This window comes from Anolis carolinensis, chromosome 5 (genome assembly GCF_035594765.1).
Source record: "Anolis carolinensis isolate JA03-04 chromosome 5, rAnoCar3.1.pri, whole genome shotgun sequence".
NCBI classification, from domain to species: domain Eukaryota; kingdom Metazoa; phylum Chordata; class Lepidosauria; order Squamata; family Dactyloidae; genus Anolis; species Anolis carolinensis.
Genome location: NC_085845.1, coordinates 19,099,396 through 19,119,315, shown reverse-complemented (window position 1 = coordinate 19,119,315; position 19,920 = coordinate 19,099,396). Strand labels below are relative to the sequence as shown.

At 38.6% G+C, this 19,920-nt stretch overlaps 1 protein-coding gene across 1 annotated transcript in view; it reads right to left on the bottom strand.

The window, feature by feature from the left end:
- The window catches only part of mmrn1 (multimerin 1), a 99,479-nt gene extending 80,374 nt beyond the window's left edge, over positions 1-19,105 (bottom strand). Inside the window, exon 1 of the mRNA XM_062981980.1 lies at positions 19,031-19,105. The gene's annotated coding sequence lies outside the window, so the exon portion shown is untranslated. The remainder of the gene's footprint in view (positions 1-19,030) is intronic.
- Between the last annotated feature and the right edge of the window lie 815 nt (positions 19,106-19,920).

Genomic DNA, 19,920 nt, shown 5'->3' with positions numbered 1-19,920 from the left:
ATGTCTGTGAACTGGGAAGCATGTTCTTACAAGCAATTTGCTACTTCTCATCATTTTGAACTTTCAGAAGCACAGCATTTAGATTTCTCAGGCTGGTTTTGATATTCATCATTACACAGTAATGTCTTCATAGGCACTCATCCTCTCAAATGTGTGAGATTCAACACAGCTTGAAAATTAAAAAAATACTACAGTTCCATAGGAGACAAAAATGTTGATTTTATTGCCTCGTTGCCCAACTGATACTGAGATGTGCAAAGGCTGTAATATAGGACACTTTGCAAAGTCTATGCAGCATACCCTTTGGTCATGATTTATGTGTCTGGTGAGTGTCATGATAATGTTAGTACAAAGATTCATCTTTGTGACACTTCCCAGTCACAATTGTATCAGTACATAACAATGTATACTATTCTATTTCTTTACATCAAGGGCATGGACGACCTTATGGGCATTAGAAAATCAGAATAAATGAGATTGCATTCATAGTTTGATTCTCTTGAAAAGACAGCTGCTGTTGATCAAGCAGGTTGCCTTTTTCCTGTTGCATGATAAATTACAGAAATGCCAATTTAATACCTTCCTGATGTATACAATTAATGATTCTCAGTCATTAATTCTCTAGATGTTTAGGACTTTGGTTCCTGTTGTCCTAGGTGGCTGGGACTTCTGGTCAAAAACCCCTTCTACACTGCCATATAAAATCCAGATTATCTTCTTTGAACTGGATTATATGGCCGTGTAATCTCATATTATCCAGTTCAAAGTGTAGAAGAGACCTGTGTTAGACTACAACCCCTGCCATGGATGTTCTTGGAATTATGATAAAAAGCTATGCTGGCTAAGAAATTCAGGACATTTCACACAGTATGGGGCCCATAAATTAATACAGCTTTTCAACAACAACAACAACAACAACAACAACAACAACAACAACAACAAAGAACAGTTTAAAGGCAGCTGTCCTATTAAAGAAGAGTGCCAATTCAAAATAGTCCAAAGGTATCCAAAACATAATATTAAGAATAAAATATAGCACCCCATTACAAGTATTCTTCAACATATCATTAATTGCTAAACCTCATTTTATATATATATATATATATATATATATATATATATATATATATATATTTGCCTTGTGATAAAAGTATTTCATATACAGCACACATAATTTACAGCATTTTACAGATGAAGAGACACATAGCCAAGCAACACCAGAGTGTCGTCAAGGTGGGAAAAAATTCTAATGATGAAGAACACTAAGATAGGAAAGAATAAAGAGTTTGTATTGTGCGAGTCTACTGGAATGGGTAGGATTTCACCCCCTCCTTTCATCTCCCCTTTGCTAAGTTAATTGAATGCAAACTACTTTTTCAGTCTGAATTTAGTTTGCAGGAGTTGAACTATTCTGAAGACAAGGTAGGGAACTGAGGCTCCTTCCACCCTACCCTATGTGCCAAGATCTCTTCCCAGATTATCTGTTTTAAACTGGATTATATGAGTCCCCACTGCCAGATAACCTGGGGTAAACAAATAATCCGGGATCAGATCCTGGGATATAGGGGCAGTGTGGAAGGGGTCTGAGAGAAGGAGAGAAATCTGGGACATTTTTAAAGCTGCTGAAAAAGTGAAATAACCAAGGACACATTGGGACTATCCTTGCCAAATTGAAATGACTACACAATATATTATTCTTCTATGAGAGTCTTAAATTCTAGGAGAAGCTACCAAGTTGTAGTTTTACGAAGTCTTTACAAAATGCAGGATTCCATAACAATGAGTCAAGGCAGTGAAAATGGTGTCAACATGCATTAATTCTACAATGTAGATACACCCTAGGATCAAGATCTGGTATTAGCTGAACTTTGCAGTGAACAGAACAAAGAAAAGACTTGTGTTGTTTCCATTTGGTCTCTCCTTGGCAACCATAGCATGACAAGCGACCCAGAGTTATGTCTCAAGAGGATTTGATTTTTTGAAAAATACGGAGCCAAGAGCAAAGGCTGTTGAATGAACTACATGTGTCATCTCTAGGCCAGAAGCTGTAATGCTCCAAATTAATGGACAATGTCCAATAAAACTTTAGTATTTGCCAAGTGAGATGCTGCAATAAAATAACTTAATGAAATGCCAAATGCGAAATACAAGCAAAACAGCCTCCTTTGCTCAATAAATTGTTCTCCATTTCCGACAAAGCTCTTCATCGATTTTATTCTGAGACCCCAAACAAACCCTGAGCTTGATTAAGTTCAGAGCTGTGATAAACTAATGACAACAGCATCTTAATGATTTTCTTGCAGGGTATTTTTAAACTTCTTGCAGTAAATCTAGAGACAAAGGCACAGCACATGGTATGTTTGCCATATGTGAGTGGTAACTCCTTCTTTCCCAGAAAATGATCAGAGCTGCACATTTTATTTTAATGAGCCAACTCCTTGTTTCTGGATTTCTACTATTTTTATCTATCTCCTTGAATCAAATTTTGCATGTGGAAGTTGTCTTTGAGGATATGATATTAAGGATAGGAGGACTACTATGTGAAGAAGGAGCATTTGTGGGTATTTGTTTGCTACAGATGACAGGACTAAGAACCAGTAAGAAAAAAAATTACAATGAATCAGATCTTGGCTAGAAGTAACTTCTTAGTTGTAAGAAATCATCAACAGTGATATTATCAATAAGCTCCACAGCATTATATACCCAGAGCATAAAAGTAAATAATTACAACATAACTAATGATTTTTCCAATAATTAATATGCATTATGATTGTGATTTAATGTGCAGCTTTGCTTTCTTTAATTACCATTCGTTATCGTTACACAGTTCTGGCTTCGTTAAAAAGTGGAGAAAAGTATTGTGCTATTGCATAATTGTTTTTTTAAAAAAAAAATCAGTACTTTCTCTTTCTAGTATTCCTTTGTAACCTGCAAATCAATTACTGTATGTCCAGGAAGGCTCAAATGTTCTGCAATTGGTTTTTGGATTTTGATATTTCTGACAGACTTCTATCCATTAATCCTCTTGCAGAGAGACTGTCCTGTCTGTCGAATGTAGAGGGACATTGCTGACATCAGATGGCATAACTCACATTTAAGGAAGAGCAAGTAAACATACTTCTGATGTTGTGAATGATGCTATTCATCTCTGTAATGTTATTGCCAGAGTAGATATGGGGACAAGGCTGGCATCTGGATTTTTGGCAGGGTCTTGTCCTTGTACTACCATGTGTATCCTGTTGTGAGCAGTTGTTTAAGATTTGGAAGCTGTTTTGAGGCCAATAAAGTTCCAACTCCCAGAATTTGTGAGTTGGCTCTGTTATTCTCCAGAACTGGTCATAGCTCATTGATGATGCATTCATGTGGTCTCAGCTGTAGGTAACTAATAGAGGTATTCTGTCATTTTGGGATTTTGATCTGTCATAATGTAGGAAATGGTTCCTTGGTATAAATCTTGACAATTTGTTCTTCACATGCTTAGGTGGATATTGCAGTTTGAGAAATGCTTGTTGTAAATTTTTAGTATCTGTCTTGTTGGACTTAGTGGATGTATTGGGGTGCTTGAATGTAAACAATAGATTTTATTGTGTGTAGCAATTTGTGGGTTTTAATAGAGTATGGTGCTTACAAGTCCAGTTTACAGTTGCAGAGGTGACAAGAAAGCAAATTATTCCAGCTCGGGATTAAAGCAACCAGACTGATTGATAACTGGCAAATAGAGGGAGAAAATGTGGAGGCAGTGACAGACTTTGTATTTCTAGGTGTGAAGATTACTGCAGACACAGACTGCAGCCAGGAAATAAGAAGACATTTACTTCTTGGAAGGAGAGCAATGACCAATCTCGATAAAATAGTGTACAGACATCACACTGGCAATGAAGGTTCACATAGTTAAAGCAATGGTATTCCCTATAGTACCCTATGGATACAAGACCTGAACCATAAGGAAGGCTGAGCGAAGGAAAATAGACTCTTTTGAACTATGGTGTTGGAGGAAAATTCTGAGAGTGCCTTGGACCGCAAGAAGATTCAACCAGTCCATACTCCAGGAAATAAAGCCCAACTACTAATTGGAGGGAAGTATATTAGAGCCAAAGTTGAAGTATTTTGGCCACATAATGAGTAGACAGGAAAGAAGACTTACTTAGAGAAGATAATAATGCTGGGGAAAATGGAAGGGAAAAGGAAGAGGGGCCAACCAAGGGTAAGGAGGAGAGATGATATCCTTGAAGTAACTGGCTTGACCTTGAAGAAGCTGAGGGTGGCAATGGACGATAGGGAGCTTAGGTGTGGGCTGGTCCGTGAGGTCACAAAGAGTTGGAAGTGATTGAACATATAAATAACAACAAGAAATCATTGAGATCCTGGTGGAGCTTCACAAATGATTGTTTTTAGGCCCAAGGAATATGATGCACTTCTTAAAGACATTGTAGTTTCCCTACTATTCTCTTTGTCTCTTTGCTCGGACTAGGAGAGATTTTGCTTTGAGTCTCTAGGTCAGGGTCATCCCGGGCCAGACCCTGGGACCTGGGGGCAACCCCCTGGGAGTGTGATGAGGATGGTGTCTGATAATATAATTAAGCAACAAACCCACTTGTTCACAGCTTGTCATTCAAATGGGGGCAGGAGGAGAGAAAAAGAGATTTTCTAGCTAGAAATAAAGTGTCTGTAGATTGAAATCAATTAGCCTTTTCAAAGCACAGCAGATTGCACAAACAAGGCTCCCTAACTGAATTGGAGGCTTGACTGCAGCCTTGCGTCTCACTCAAAACTGACCACACAAGAACTAGAGAATCCAAACCCATTTGTTTTCTGGAGGTAACTCATAAACATAATAGGTCCCAGGGTAGTATCTAAGATCTGGCAACTCTAATCCTGACCCAGCCCTGTGTTTCAACACACAACCTGGGAACTGTGCATAACTCTGTTAATAAATCTGTTATATAACAAATGATTGGACAGGGAATAAATCAATAGCAAAGTTAAAACAGATAACATATATTGTAAAAAAAAAAAAAAAAAAACAAACCCAGAAATATTTCCATACAAATCAGTGAAAGTAGTGTGCTTACTGTAAATTTAGAATTAGAACAATTGCTCAACCTGGACCAGGAGAAATGAGTTATACAGTACAGTACTAATTTTCTAAACTATTTAATATTTAATTCATTAGTAAGGGTTCAACAGATAACACAGGAAACTATCTTTCATATGTGGCTTATTTTCTGTTCAGCGTCAGAAACCTAGTTCATGGTCTTGGCTGCAAATATACCCTTGTGCCAGGCTAGCAATCCAATTTGGATTGGCTCCTTTGAGTATTGCCTTCAGTGTAATTAGGAGAACATGAAAAGACGATGTTTTACAATCTAGCTGAATAAAGTTGTAGACATGAAAGCAGCCAGCAGCTCAGATCTAGTCATTTATTAGTTAAACTGGATAATCAGATTTGAAAAAACAGTATAAGTGAGATCAAGGAGTGGAAATGTGCCGCATTAGGTTGTTATGGTAACCGGAGTGTACAGAATATATTCCTAACAGTTTACAAGATGTGCTGTCCTGAGTCTTAAGGAGAGAAAGAAATCAGGAAGTGTTAATAGTTTGTGGAAGTCATCTGAGATGAAAGCAAGATTAAACAGAGAACTGAAATTATCTTTCTCAGAATCACAGTGGTGCTCTTCCATTTTGGTTTTTCCCATGCTATGATTATCCTAAGAGTCAGTATCATTTAGTGGTTTGAATACTGCAGTAAGATTCTGGGAGACCACTGAGAAATTGGGAGAGCAAGGTTCAAATATCCACAGAGCCATGGAAACCCCAGTAACCTTTGAGAAGTAACACTCATTCAGCCCCCCAACTCCCCAACAAAAATGACTGCAATTGATTTCTATTAAGGGGATTCACTACTTCCAGGGGCTTCCAGAAGTGAACACTTCTTATCCAGCCAACAAAAAGTCCCTCCCACAGTGGAAGAAACTGAAAGGAACTGAAAGCGGGGTCTGGAAGGAACCAATGGACTGCAAAAATGGGGAAGTCACATTTGAATAGAATTATGGTATATTGATCAAATTGTGGCCAATCTCACTTTCCAATGAGTATGTTTTGCATATCCAAAAAGCCCATGTTGGTTATGCCCACATTTCATGCTTCTACTTGAACATGCAACATATTTCAGATAAACCTCACTATTTCATAGAATCATAAAATAATAGAGCTGGAAGAGATCTCATGGGCCATCCAGTCCAATCCCCTGCCAGGAAGCAGGAAATTGCATTCATTTAAATGATTGGGGGAACTCTGATATCAAGTAACTCACTAATAGTAAAAAACATACTCTGCATTTACCGTAAAAAATGCATTATAAAGTAAGAACCCATTTTAGACATAAATATTATTAAAATACTAGCTTTGCTCGGCCACATGTTGCTGTGGCTTATGAGAATCATTTGTTGGCCAGGTGGAATAGCAGTGAATAGCCTTGCAGCATCAAAGACTGGCCGTTTTCTGGAGTAGCTGGAGTAGCACCTCAATCAAAGAGCTGCTTTGAAGCCTGGCTACTTCCTTTGTAGGGGAATCATTGTTTGGCCAGATTGAATTGCACTGAATAGTCTTGTAACTTAAAAGCCTGTCTGCTTTCTACATAGGGCATCCTTGCTAGGCCAGGTTGAATGGGACAGAGTAGCCTCATGGCTTCAAAGCCTGGGGATTTTTCACCTAGGGGAAATTTTGGTTGGCCAGGTTGAAAAGCATTGAATAGCCTTGCTGGCCGCTTTCTACCTTGCGGAATCCTTGGTTGGCCAGTTTGAATAGCAATTAATAGTCTTGGTGTGGCAGGTATGAATGCTGCAATTAGGCACCTTGATTAGCATTTAATGGCCTTGCAGCTTCAAAGCTTGGCTGCTTCCTGCCTGGGGGAATCCTTTGTTGGGAAATTTTAGCTGGCGGATTGTTTCCTTTCTGGAATTCCCAATTTCCCTGCTTTCAGAGTGTTGCTCTTTATTTACTGTCCTGGTTTTAGAGATTATATTGTTCTGTATTATTATACCACGGTAATTATTTCATATTATATTTATAATCTTGTATTATCTGCTTAGAAGTGGATTATATGAGGCCCCTTCTACACAGCTGTATAAATTCCACACTGAAGTGGATTATATGGCAGTGTGGACTCAAGATAATCCAGTTCAAAGCGGATAATATAAGATTATAAATGGGTAATATAGCTGTGTGTAAGGACCTTGAGTCTACACTGCCATATAACCCAGTTCAAATCAGATAATCTGTATTTTATAGGTAGTGTGAATCAGGCCTAAGTGCACTCTGCCCCTACCCTGAGCGCCATTTTGGCTGAGGGAATTGCTAGGATACAAAAGGGGTGGGGCCTAAAGGCAGCAGGGAGGGGGGGCTAAAGGCAGCAGAGCATACCTTTCTAACTGGCAATTGGGGAGAAAGGCTCTGGCTCTTCCTCATCCTCTGTAATTTGGACTATTTTTCTAGGTTTTTTATTGAAAGACATATTTTGGATGACTATGTCTTTTATGGCCAAATTTGGTGTGATCTGGTTCAATGTTTTTGTTGTTTACTCCATAGTAAAACGAACATTACATTTTATATATATAGATTACAGATTCATTCAATGCTTTCCACTCCTTTTATTTAAAAAAATTAGTTAATATTTGTGTATTCTAATGATGAATCCCCAATGGTGCAGTGGGTTAAACCACTGACCTGCTGAATTTGCTGACCGAAGGGTCGGTGGTTCAAATCCAGGGAGCAGGGGTGAGCGCCCGCTGTTAGCCCCAGCTTCTGCAACCTAGCAGTTTGAAAACATGCAAATGTGAGTAGATCAGTAGGTACTGCTACAGCGGGAAGGTAATCACACTCCATGCAGTCATTCCAGCCACATGACCTTAGAGGTGTCTATGGACAACGCTGGCTCTTCGACTTAGAAATTGAGATGAGCACCAACCCCCAGAGTCGGACATGACTAGACTTAATGTCAGGAGAAAACCTTTACCTCTACCTTAATGATGATGAACAATCTTATTTGTCACATTCAGGAATTGTTCTCCTTGCTTCTAAGATCTCAAGATGTTTTCTCTTATGTTTCTTGCCTACACTTTACAAATGAGGAGCAATTAGGAATTGGGTTGCCTGCATCAATTATCCAGTTGTGTACTCACTGTACACCATTATGATTTATGTCTTCCTGGAAAAAAGATTTTTGCATGAACATAAAAGAGCATTTTTCATTGCAAAATGCTTGTGGAGTGTGGTAAATTTCTCAAAAGGAGGAAAAAGAAATTTTGGAGACACTGTTTTTCACATGAGTAAAATGCATGCCTTAAAACCTTTTTAAAGGACATGGAAACAGGATTTTAGGTCATCCATCAAACAGCTTGAGCTGATTGCTTGGATAATTGATAGCTTTATTTTTAATTTAATCAATCAGCTAATTTATTACCACAGAACAGAACCAACAGTCTGTATAAACCAATCAATCACACTTCTTCGTCTGCAGCAGCACAAACTGTATCCAAAGGCAGTTTGAAATGTGTATGTTGCATGTTTTAAAAATGATGACTCTTCCAGCCCACCCACACAATGTAGGAAATGGCAGCAATCAAAAGCAGACAGGAAATGCACATACATTATTATTATTATTATTATTATTATCATCATCATCATCATCATCATCATCATCATCATCATTTATTACCCACCTTTCATTTCGGCTCTACACTAAAAATCTGTAAAAAGTGGGTGGCAAATGTGACTGTGATGGCCAGTCACTCTCAGTGAGCTCTTTGACTAGTGGGGAGCCGCAGTGGTGAAATAGGATCAAGCCATTTCTTTTCCCTGTGTTGACCAGTGATAGTAGAGGTGTCTGTCTGAATAAATGGATCAGGCCAAATGGAACTTGATTCACCTGCCCAGAAGCCTACAGAAGCTCTGGAGATTCCCTTGACTTTGCCTAAAACATTGCAAACTTGGCTAAAGAGCAGAAAGCCTGGAATATACATTGGAAGTCGCTGTGCATCATGGAGACAGAGAGCACTAGATCTGAGATGAGGGCAGGGTTTAGTTCATATAGGGTGCATCTACACTACAGAATTAATGCAGTTTGACACCACTTTTACTGCTGCGGGTCAGTCCTGTGAAATCCTGGGAGTGAGGCATCAGCACGTGATAGTTTATTATTTGAAGTGTCTTTTATGTTATGTTTTATATGCATCAAATGTTGTCTGATCTTTTTGTTGTACACCGCACTGTGTCCCTTTTGGCAGATAGGGCAGTATAGAAATACAGTTATTATTGTTGTTATTATTATTATTAATCACGAGCCATCCGAATTCCTCAGAAAGATGAATTACAGAAATATCATCATTATGTAAACTGAAATGAGAGAATTTTCATTTTCCTCATCATCTGGTACCGCTAATTTCGGATTTGCCTCCGTTGTTGATGTTATGCAACAGTTAGACTTTTAAACTGCAATATGAATAGGATACAAACAACAAAGTGTGGGTGGGTGGGGGGGTATGTGACAGTCCTAGAAAGATTGAGATTGTACAAAACAAGAAAATATTAGGCATCCAGTCCTGTCTAATATTTTAAAATTACAATACAGTTATATGCATTTTTAATTAAAAAGTCCGAATGGCACAACATATATTTTTGTCCTTCTTGAGTGCCATAAGGTGAAGCTATCAAAGGATTTTCTGGGACTGTGTGACTCAGCCAAGGTCATCCTGTAGACTTTCTCCAGCTGTTAGGAAGTGTGGGAGCTGAAGTCCAAAACACCTGGAGACCCAAAGATTGGGAATCACTGATCTAAATCAATCAGACTTACAGCATAATAAAAAATCTAATCAACTAAAAAGCATTAGAATTAATGAATGATTTACAGCAGCCAACAGAGCCAGGATGAGTCTGCATGAGCAATAAATTCAAAGAAAGGAGTTATTACTTTTTACAATAGTTTGAAAACTCTGAGCCTCACTATCAATAGGCTGGCTTTATGGCACATAATCAAAAGGGATTCGTGTTTTTGCTGATGATTTAAACTTGGAAAAAAGATATTGTTTGATGAATCTAGAACAAAACGCAATTTCAGACACACCAGAAAGACCAAAGGACTAGGGTTTCTTGGATGCCACCGATTATCTTGACCCATTCCAGTCTGGCTTCAGGCCTGGTCATGGCACTGAGACGGCTTTGGTCGTCTTGGTGGATGACCTCCACAGAGAGCTCGACAGGGGGAGTGTGTCCTGTTGGTTCTCCTGGACATCTCAGCGGCTTTCGATACCATCGAGCATGGTATCCTTCTGGGGCGGCTCTCGTGAATGGGCCTTGGGGGCACTGTACTACAGTGGCTCCACTCCTTCCTGGAGGGCCGATCCCAGATGGTGAAGCTGGGGGACACCTGCTCGGACCCCTGGCCTTTGACCTGTGGGGTCCCGCAAGGTTCCATTCTATCCCCATTCTATTCTAGATGGTTTTGGAGTTCCGTGCCATCTCTATGCAGATGACACTCAACTCCACTACTCCTTTCCACCTACTTCCAAGGAAGCCCCTCGGATCTTAGACCAGTGCCTGGCCGCTGTAATGGGTTGGATGAGGGCCAACAAGCTGAAGCTCAATCCTGACAAGACAGAGGTCCTCCAGGTCAGTTGCAAGGCCGATCGGGGCATAGGGTGGCTACCTGTGCTTGACGGGGTCACACTCCCCTGAATACGCAGTTCCGCAGCTTGGGGGGTCCTCCTAGACTCATCGCTGTCACTTGATGCTCAGGTGTTGGCGGTGGCCGGGAGGGCCTTTGCACAGCTAAAGCTAGTGCGCCAACTGCAACCGTACCTCGAGAAGTCTGACTTGACCATGGTGGTCCATGCTCTGGTTACCTCAAGGATGGATTGCTGTAACATACTCTACGTGGGGCTGCCCTTGAAGACGGTCTGGAAATTGCAGTTGGTACAACGGTCGGCAGCCAGGTTACTAACTATAGCTGCTTATAGGGAGCGGTCAACCCCCCTGTTCAAGCAGCTCCACTAGCTGCCAATTTAAGGTGCAGGTTATTACCTATAAAGCACTAAACGGTTCGGGACCTGCCTATCTTCGTGACCGCGTCGTCCCCTATGAACCCACCCGATCGCTGAGATCTTCCGGGGAGGCCCTTCTCTCACTTCCACCCTCCTCACAACTGCATTTGGTGGGGACGAGAGAGAGGACCTTCTCAGTCGTGGCCCCCCGATTCTGGAACTCCCTCCCCAGGGAGATTAGGTTGGCTCCCTCTCTACCTTCCTTCAGGAAACAACTGAAAACTTGAATGTTCCAGCAGGCCTTTGGAGATACAGTCATTAATTAATCAGCCCCAGAGGGTTTTTAATAATCTATCCTGTATTTATTATGTTTTTACCATTTATGTGTTTTAAATGCAATTTTTTATCCTGTATTTTTGTTTTAATTGATATATTGTATTACTGTTTTATCTTTTTATGGTGTGATTTGTATTATGTTGCCTATATTTTGTCCTATGTTGTTTGGGCCTCTGCCCCATGTAAGCCGCCTCAAGTCCCCGCGGGGAGATGGTGGCAGGGTATAAATAAAGTTTTATTATTATTATTTATTATAGGGTTTGGAAAAGTATATTTTGTAATTCTGACTCCAGTGTCCATGCTGCCTGGTGCTGTAGCCCCAAAAAGAAACTTTTCGAGGCTCGGCAAACCAAGAAGGGAGAGAAAAGGGATGAAATTGAAAGCCAATGAAATGAAATTATATTTTGCAACAGTGAAATTGTATCCCCATGTAATATAATATATGCTGTAAAATGATCCACCCATACTCAAAAGTAAGTCATATTTAGTTCAACAGGATTATGACCTCTAGGTAGGTGTATGATTGTAACCTCAATTCCTATTCTGGGAGATTACTAAATCATGAATGTATGGCCACTTGTGCTGTCTCCCTTCCACACAGTAATAGAGAAAAAATAATGTTTGAATTATCTGAGTAAGGCAAACATAAATATGTCCTTGAAAAAAGATAAGGCAAATATAATCTAAAAATCAAAAGTAGATACAGTACATACACATTAGGATGGCACATCGTTTTCTACTTGGAGGAAGATTAACAGATTGTAGCTAAGACACATTTAGAATTGATTAGTTCGTAGACTGGCTTCCTCTTTGTTTCTGCCCCATGACTTTGGACCCCATCTACACTGAATTGCATTACATGATCAATTTATATTCATATACTTCATTTTAATTTAATTGAACTAATAATAATAAACTTTATTTCTATCCCACCCTATCTCCCCATGGGGACTCAGGGCAGCTTACAACACAAAATGGCAAATATTCAATGACATAAAAATACAACAATAAATGAAACAGTTCAGATAAACAATGAAAAACATTAGACAATAAAACAAATCACTTGAAACCAATCAAAACAATTTACACGGTGTCTATAAAATCAAGATTTAAAAACTATATCCATATTCTATTCCATATAATGACATGATATGTGTCTACACTGGTCATATAATAATTTCAAACTGTATTATGTGATAGTGTAAATGGGGCCTTTGTCTTGAATCCTTTGAGAGAAATGTATTTTAGCCAAGGAGCAGAATGTGTTAATGTGCATGTCTACTCAGCAAGAAGCCACAACATCGAATGTGACTTATTTCCAGGTAAGCCTACAGCCCTATATAGAGTAACTTGGCTGTATATCCCATTCCGTTCAGTGGAGTTTTGAGCCAAGTTTGCCTTAGGGTTTCTGTAAGTCAGATATGACTTTAACAAAAACAACAACAAGAACAACACATACATAAGCTTTCTCTATTACATGCTTTTAAAGACCAACGAAATAAAGAGGTCCAAGCATGGTTAACATACTGTAGGATTATGAGTACTGAGTAGAAGATAACTATCTGACCACCATCATTAGCATCAAAAGGAGAATTAACTACTCTGCCTTCTTAACAGTTTTCTTTTTCTGCCACACTGGCCGATTTCCAGATCTGGAATGTTTATTCTGACCTGTCAGCTTGCATTTCAACATAAAAAGGCAACATGATACTGGAGGCGATTGGAGACAACAGTTGTTTTCATAGAGGTGTGTAGGTCACTTTACTCAGTTGCAGAAGCTATAGCTATACAATGCTAAGCTCACCCACATTGCACATTATCACTTTGAAGCTGTGCATACAAACTGTGGTCTAGACAACAGTACTGTTAGGTGAATTTATAATTAGTTGACCATCTGAACCCAAAAGATATTCAGCAACAGCTCCTCTTCATCCAAAAGAGAAGTGTCTAGGGGAGTTCAACAGGGTTCTGTCCAGGCTCAATGCTATTGAACATCTTTATCAACAACTTGGATGATGGAATAGAGGACACGCTTATCAAATTGCAAGTGACACCAAATTAGGACGGGTAGCTAATACTCGGGGATGAGATTAGGATTCAAAATGACTTTAACAGATTGGAGAGCTGGGCCAAAACTACAAAAAGAATTTCAACAGGAAGAATTAGAAGATGATTTTTAAAAAAAGTAAAGGTTTACCCCTGATGTTAAGTCCAGTCTTGATTGACTCTGGGGGTTGGTGCTCATCTCCATTTCTAAGCCAAAGAGACGGCATTGTCCGTAGACACCACTAAGGTCATGTGACCGGCATGACTGCATGGAGCGCCATTACCTTCCCGGATACTACTACAAAAAATGCAGATACATAATGAGTGACATCTGACTTAACAACAATTCACATGAAAGCAATTTAAAAGTCTTAGGCCCCTTCTACACTACCATATAATCCAGATGATCAAAGCAGATAATCCACATTATCGACTTTGAATTGGATTATATGAGTCTACACTGCCATATAATCCAGTACAAAGCAAATAATCTGGATTGTATATGGAAATGTAGAAGGAGTCTTAGTGGACCATAGTGTGATGTGGTCGCTAAAAAATCAATGTGATGCTGAGTTCTTGCTGGTTATTGAATACTGGGAAACAGGGCAACATATTGGCTGGAATCCTACTGGTGGAGATCATTTTGAAATATTGTAGATGGATGTATTCAATATCTCTTCATGAAACTACATACATACACACACACACACACACACACACACACACACACACACACACATGAAAGGCATTCTTCAAGTGTGGGAGTCTACACATACAGCTATTTAGTGTCCAAGTAATGGAGGACACCCAGAAATCATTTCACTGCAGTAGGGAGCAACAAGAAAAAAGACAGGAGATACCATCCCTTTGGAAATCCAGTAAGGAATCCAAGATATCACTGGAGATCTGGAATGCAATGTCTCCTTTCTTCTTCTCCCAGCTGCAGAAATCTACTCAAATATGATCCTTACCAACTAATAAATGGCTGTGCAGGTATGTTCCAATGCTTGGAAGTTGCCTTCCATGAAGGATGAAAAGAGTAGACACATGCTGGCTGGAGAACCAAACACCGATCTCCTGCTTCACGTTTGTTTTTTCCTTTAACCATACAATCTTAATGGCTCAGACTTAACAATAAAAGGCTAGAGGCTTTACAGTGAAAGGTCTATGAGGCGGACGGGAGAGTTGGGGAGGTAATCAAAGCACTTTGATTTTCATCCTCCTGGCATTTGGGAGGTTCTTAAAATCAGGTATTTTACTATAGCATCTCTTACAGAATCAATACCAGCTTTAAATAAGTTTCTTTTAAAATGTCCCAAAGGAAGCTTTGAGGGGCTGGTAATCCCCTTGAAGAGTCCCGGTGGTGAATTCATTTCTGGGAAGCGCTGGAGTGTATCTCTTAGTCATAGCTGTTGAAATGAGAAGATCTATATAGGAAACTCCCTAGTCAGTATTTTTATATCATAGAAAGTTTCATAACTTTGAGTTTTGTTTTAGTCTTCACTGCATGAAGGATTTTGAGGAACAAAGCTGGATTTCCTTTAAAGGAAAAAAGGTGTTAAAGGATATAGTTTCAGACACATTTATCCATTTGATGTTTGTTATTGGATGGCAAGCATGTGATTATACAACCTCCTGAAATTCTAGAGACACAACTGGGTCCAGTATAAATATATTGTATCTCTATTCAAAGGCATAGCTGTGTTGGTCTGGGATATTAGTATGAATGTCAGGAGGTAGACATAAGGCTCACCTACACTGGGTATTTTGGTCCTGTGTAAATCTACTCCAGAACCACCCTGGATTTCTGCACCATTGTCTAGAACACTGTTTCTTAAACCATGTGTCCCAATCCCAAATGGGACCCCTTAGACCAATGTTAGGGTCACAATTTTTTTTGCAACAGTGAAAGGTTTCTGACCACCACACATTTACACTGTTAGTAACACCATGCAGTGTTTACACTGGACTCTGCAGAAAAATGCTTCAGTTGTACTCCACAAAATCAAAAATCAACCTCTTTAGCCAGCCTTGCAAATGCTGATTTATTATCAGTAAATGTTTGATATGTATAGATATGTGTACGTGGGATCACATAAAAATGTATTGGGCAGAAGAGGTTGCATATTTCTCACGTAGAAGGGGATTGAATGGAAAAAGTTTAGCCACAATTCCTAACAGCTGGTAAATTGGCTGGGATCTCTATCCAAAACACCTGGAGGACGAGGTTTGCCCATGCTTTATATAGTTGTAACTCCAGAGAGATATTCTCTTAGATGTTAAAAAAATAGCCTTTTTGAGATTTTTAAAATTTGTGTGGGGTCTTGATCCCCTAACCTACATGAAAGTGGAGGGTCTACTATACTCATAGCAAAAATTTCAAATCCAAATCTTCATCCTATTTTGCAGGATAGTTATTCTATCGAAAGTCTTGGGTCTCATTGTGATCAGAAATGATTAAAATAAAGCTCAGACTAGCTTCTCAGCTGAGGTGAACAAGGTGAGCCTCACAGGCATCAGTGATCTAATTTTAGATAGTACCTGGAGGAAGATCTTTTACATTCTACAATGCAGTGACATTTTGCAATTCAGCCACTTATTTCAAAGGTTCCACATTGGAAAAGAAACACTTCCAGTCAAGATTTGGGCAAAGATTTTGCCTATAGACCTAGCCTGAGTTGACTAATGTTCTCAGGAGGGTTTGCAATTTTAATTATCCATGTGGACTACCTCCACTTATTTCCATTCTGTGCTGTTGTTGCAGAGCTTGGGAAAAATTGTTCAAAATTAATTTCTTGTCCCTAATTTGTTAAAAAAAAAAAGCACAGTGTTTATAACTGTGATTTTTAATTTGTTAAATGAAAGCAGCATTAATTTTTATTAAATTGTATCTCACAATTCCAGTTAAAAAATAGCACTAAAAGGGGCTGACAAATTTCATTAAAACAAATTTAGTGATTAAAACCCATTTTAATAACTATTTTGACCAAAAAACCCAAAATGGTTTAAATGTCTGGGAAGATGTTCTACAGGTTATAACAGACTGGAAGGTTTTCAGATATTAGCAAACAAAAGTGAGACTTAAATTGAATTTTAAACTGCTAAAAATTCTAAATTTCCCATTTTTGTGATAAAATTGAAATGGGTGGGACTGAAGTGCATTTTTATTCATTTTGATTAATTTTTAAAACCTTGCAAACTAGTGTATTATTAATTCAGTATCATCATGACAGATTAGTGTTATAAATTGCATTTAAACAACTGTGATCAATAAATGAATTTCTGAATCAATTAAACTGCTTACAGTAAAAAATGTCAAGTTACAGATTTGATTAATTTCTATGGGCTAATTTTTCTCATAACTCAGATTAGAAACCTCATTTTTCTGTGAGGCAAGGTTTGTCTCTTTTCTTTTATCCCCTTGGGAATTGGGTCGGACCATTCCTACACTTTGGAAGTCATTTTTCCTCTATCCTCTCACTTTTTGTTTTAGGGTGGTCAATTCTATATTCTATCACAAAGCTGTCAGTATTTGTATTTTATCTCTTTTCTTGTCTTGAAGAATGACTAATAGGGTCTATTTCTTAGGCACTGTCAGATATTATTTATATCTTTTGACAAGAAAGCCTAATGATGAGAAACTTTACAACAACAAGAAACCAAATTTGATTGTATTTCAGCCACAGAGTATGCTCAATTTAAAACAGAGGACCAAAGTGGTTGGGGTTCCCATGTCTGTTGGCCAGTGAATCTGAGACAAAATATTGAAAGTACTACCCATGATCATGAATTTGCTTTTTGTAAAGTGCTACACATGGTCATGAATTTGCTTTTTGATACCCCATGGGTATCTCATTAAAGTTCTGGCTGAAACCTTAAATAATTTAACTCCCTCACTGATATGGAAACTAGCCATCACCACTGCTCCCTACTCACAGAAAAGCACTTCAGTTGACTATATAAATTCACCCTTGTTTAGAGTCATGAGAAGTGTGTGTAAATATCTTTGACTTACCTGTCAACGTATGGTTACTCCATGCATTTGAAAAATAATACATTCTTAGGCAAGAAATATCTGAAATGCTTTTGCCAGTTCATTCCTCTGAAATATATCCCATAGCACCTATTCTCCATCGGCAGTTTTCCAATGAACCCTGTTTAGCTTCCAATATCAAACAAGAGCTAGTGTCTTTACTTTATCAGTATTCACTTAAAATAATTTCATTGTGGTGGATAAAATTCTGCATCAAATTAAAATCTTGGTATCTTTATAAACCAAATCTTCTGCCTTCTTTTCTTCAGAAGGCAAAGACCTTATTTGAACAAGCCTTCGGCCTTCCATTGCTTGAGGTCAGAGAATGTGTAGTGTGTGTGTGTGTGTGTATACATATATATATATATACACACATATATAAATGTTTTGATCGGATTGCTCGTTTTATGCATTTTGAACTTTTGTTCCATATATTTTAGCTGTTTCATTTAAATGTATACTATAAGTCATACTTAGCCCAACATAGAGAGAAAAGTGATATATAAATCAAATAAGTAAATACATAAATGTTTGGCATACAGTATACACAAAATACCGAGGCCGCAGTAGCGTAGCAGGTTAAACCTCTGAGCTGCTTAGCTTGCTGATCGGAAGGTCGGTGGTTCGAATCCATGGATGGGGTGAGCTCCCATTGTTATCCCCAGCTTTTGCCAACTTCGAAAACATGCAAATGTGAGTAGATCAATAGGTACCACTCCAGCAGGAAGGTTAACAACGCTACATGCAGTCATGCCAGCCACATGATTTTGACGGTGTCTACAGACAACACCGGCTCTGGAGATGAGCACCAACCTCCAGAGTCAGACATGACTAGACTTAATGTCAAGGGGAAACCTTTAGTTTTTTATGCACAAAATACATCATACCATATTTTGAGTGCCACTGACTTCTTCATAAGGAGATGAAAGGCAAGAAAGAAAGGAACAGCTAGCTTGACACAGGACAAAAACAGCCTGGGTTTCAAGGCAAAATGTTTTTCTATTTCTAATGAAGCTGAAATTTTATTACCTGCTTTTTATTGCAGGAGAGTGCCCTTTGCCTGCATGGAGATCCCTCCAGAACAACTGAAGCACAACAGAAACAATATCTGGTATGAAATGTAGGCCACCACCGGCACTGTTCTTTTCCTTTATGATTCTTCAACATTTTTTGTCTAATGAAGAAATCAGCAGAGCTTTGAAAGCTTTCGTGATGTATTTTGTGCATTTTAGTTGGCCATTAAAGTATCACTATTTTGTGGTTTGTGTTTGTTTTCTGTGAATGACTAAGACAGCTACTTCTGAATATATTTCCTTACATTTGTATTGTTTATGAAGGATGAAAAATAACGATGCAGAGCAAAAAGCACAACAAAGAGCAGCATCACCTTTGGAAGCCCTGTTTAATGTCTCTTGTATTTCATAGTTACAGCTAGTCTTCCATATTTATTGGTGTTAGTGGCACAGGACCCCCACAAAATTGAAAAAATGCAAATTATAAAATTGCTATTTTTTTACCTGAGAGAAATTTCTTTAAGAATACTCAGCTTAACCACCATGACTCTATGATCATCACCTACCAGATCAAACTAGATGTGCTGTCCTACTTGGCTTTCCCTCCCTTGCTTATTTCCTGGTTGCTGTTCTTGGGAGAAATGTTCCATTGGCTCCTGTTTTGGGGGTGGAGCTTGGGACTCCCCTTTAGGTTTTATGAGTTGGTTCAGCCTGTGAGCTAGGCTCTAGAGGCTTTTCCCCTCCTTTTGGGATTCCAGAGAAAAACCTCTTAGAGATAGGTCTTGGAATTTGGTCTGGGTTCTTTGACCTGGCAAATTCAAACAGGCAACATAAATCACGTACTTACCTTATAGTCACATCATAGCTTTAGGTATTTACCTCAAAGATAGCAAAGCTTATAGTTCACCTCGTACTTACCACCTTAGCTTATGTAATTACCTCATAGCCTCATACTTACCATTACAGATAGAGCTCATCATAGCCACGTACTTACCTTACAGCTTATGTATTTACCTCAAAGATAGCAAAGCTTATAGTTCACCTTGTACTTACCACCATAGCTTTGTGTACTTACCACCTCGTAGTTTACCTCATAACCATTATAGATAGAGCTTATAGTTTCTTCATAGTTAGAACTTATAGTTCACCTCATAGTCTCATATTTACCTCATGTACTTACCTTATGTACTTACCTTATAGCTTATCACCTTATAGTTTACCTCAGAGTTATTATAGATAGTTCACTATAGCTGGTATTTACCACTAAAGTCATTATAGATAGTGCTTATCATAGCCTTGTACATACCCTATAGTCCTTACCTTATAGTTTCCTCATAGCTTGTGTGTTTATCCTTTATAGTCTCTATAGCTTTCATTCTCAATCAATATAGTTTTATTTCTGTATAATTTCAGTGATTTTACCTCATATTATTTCTAATAAATTAAAAGGACTGTT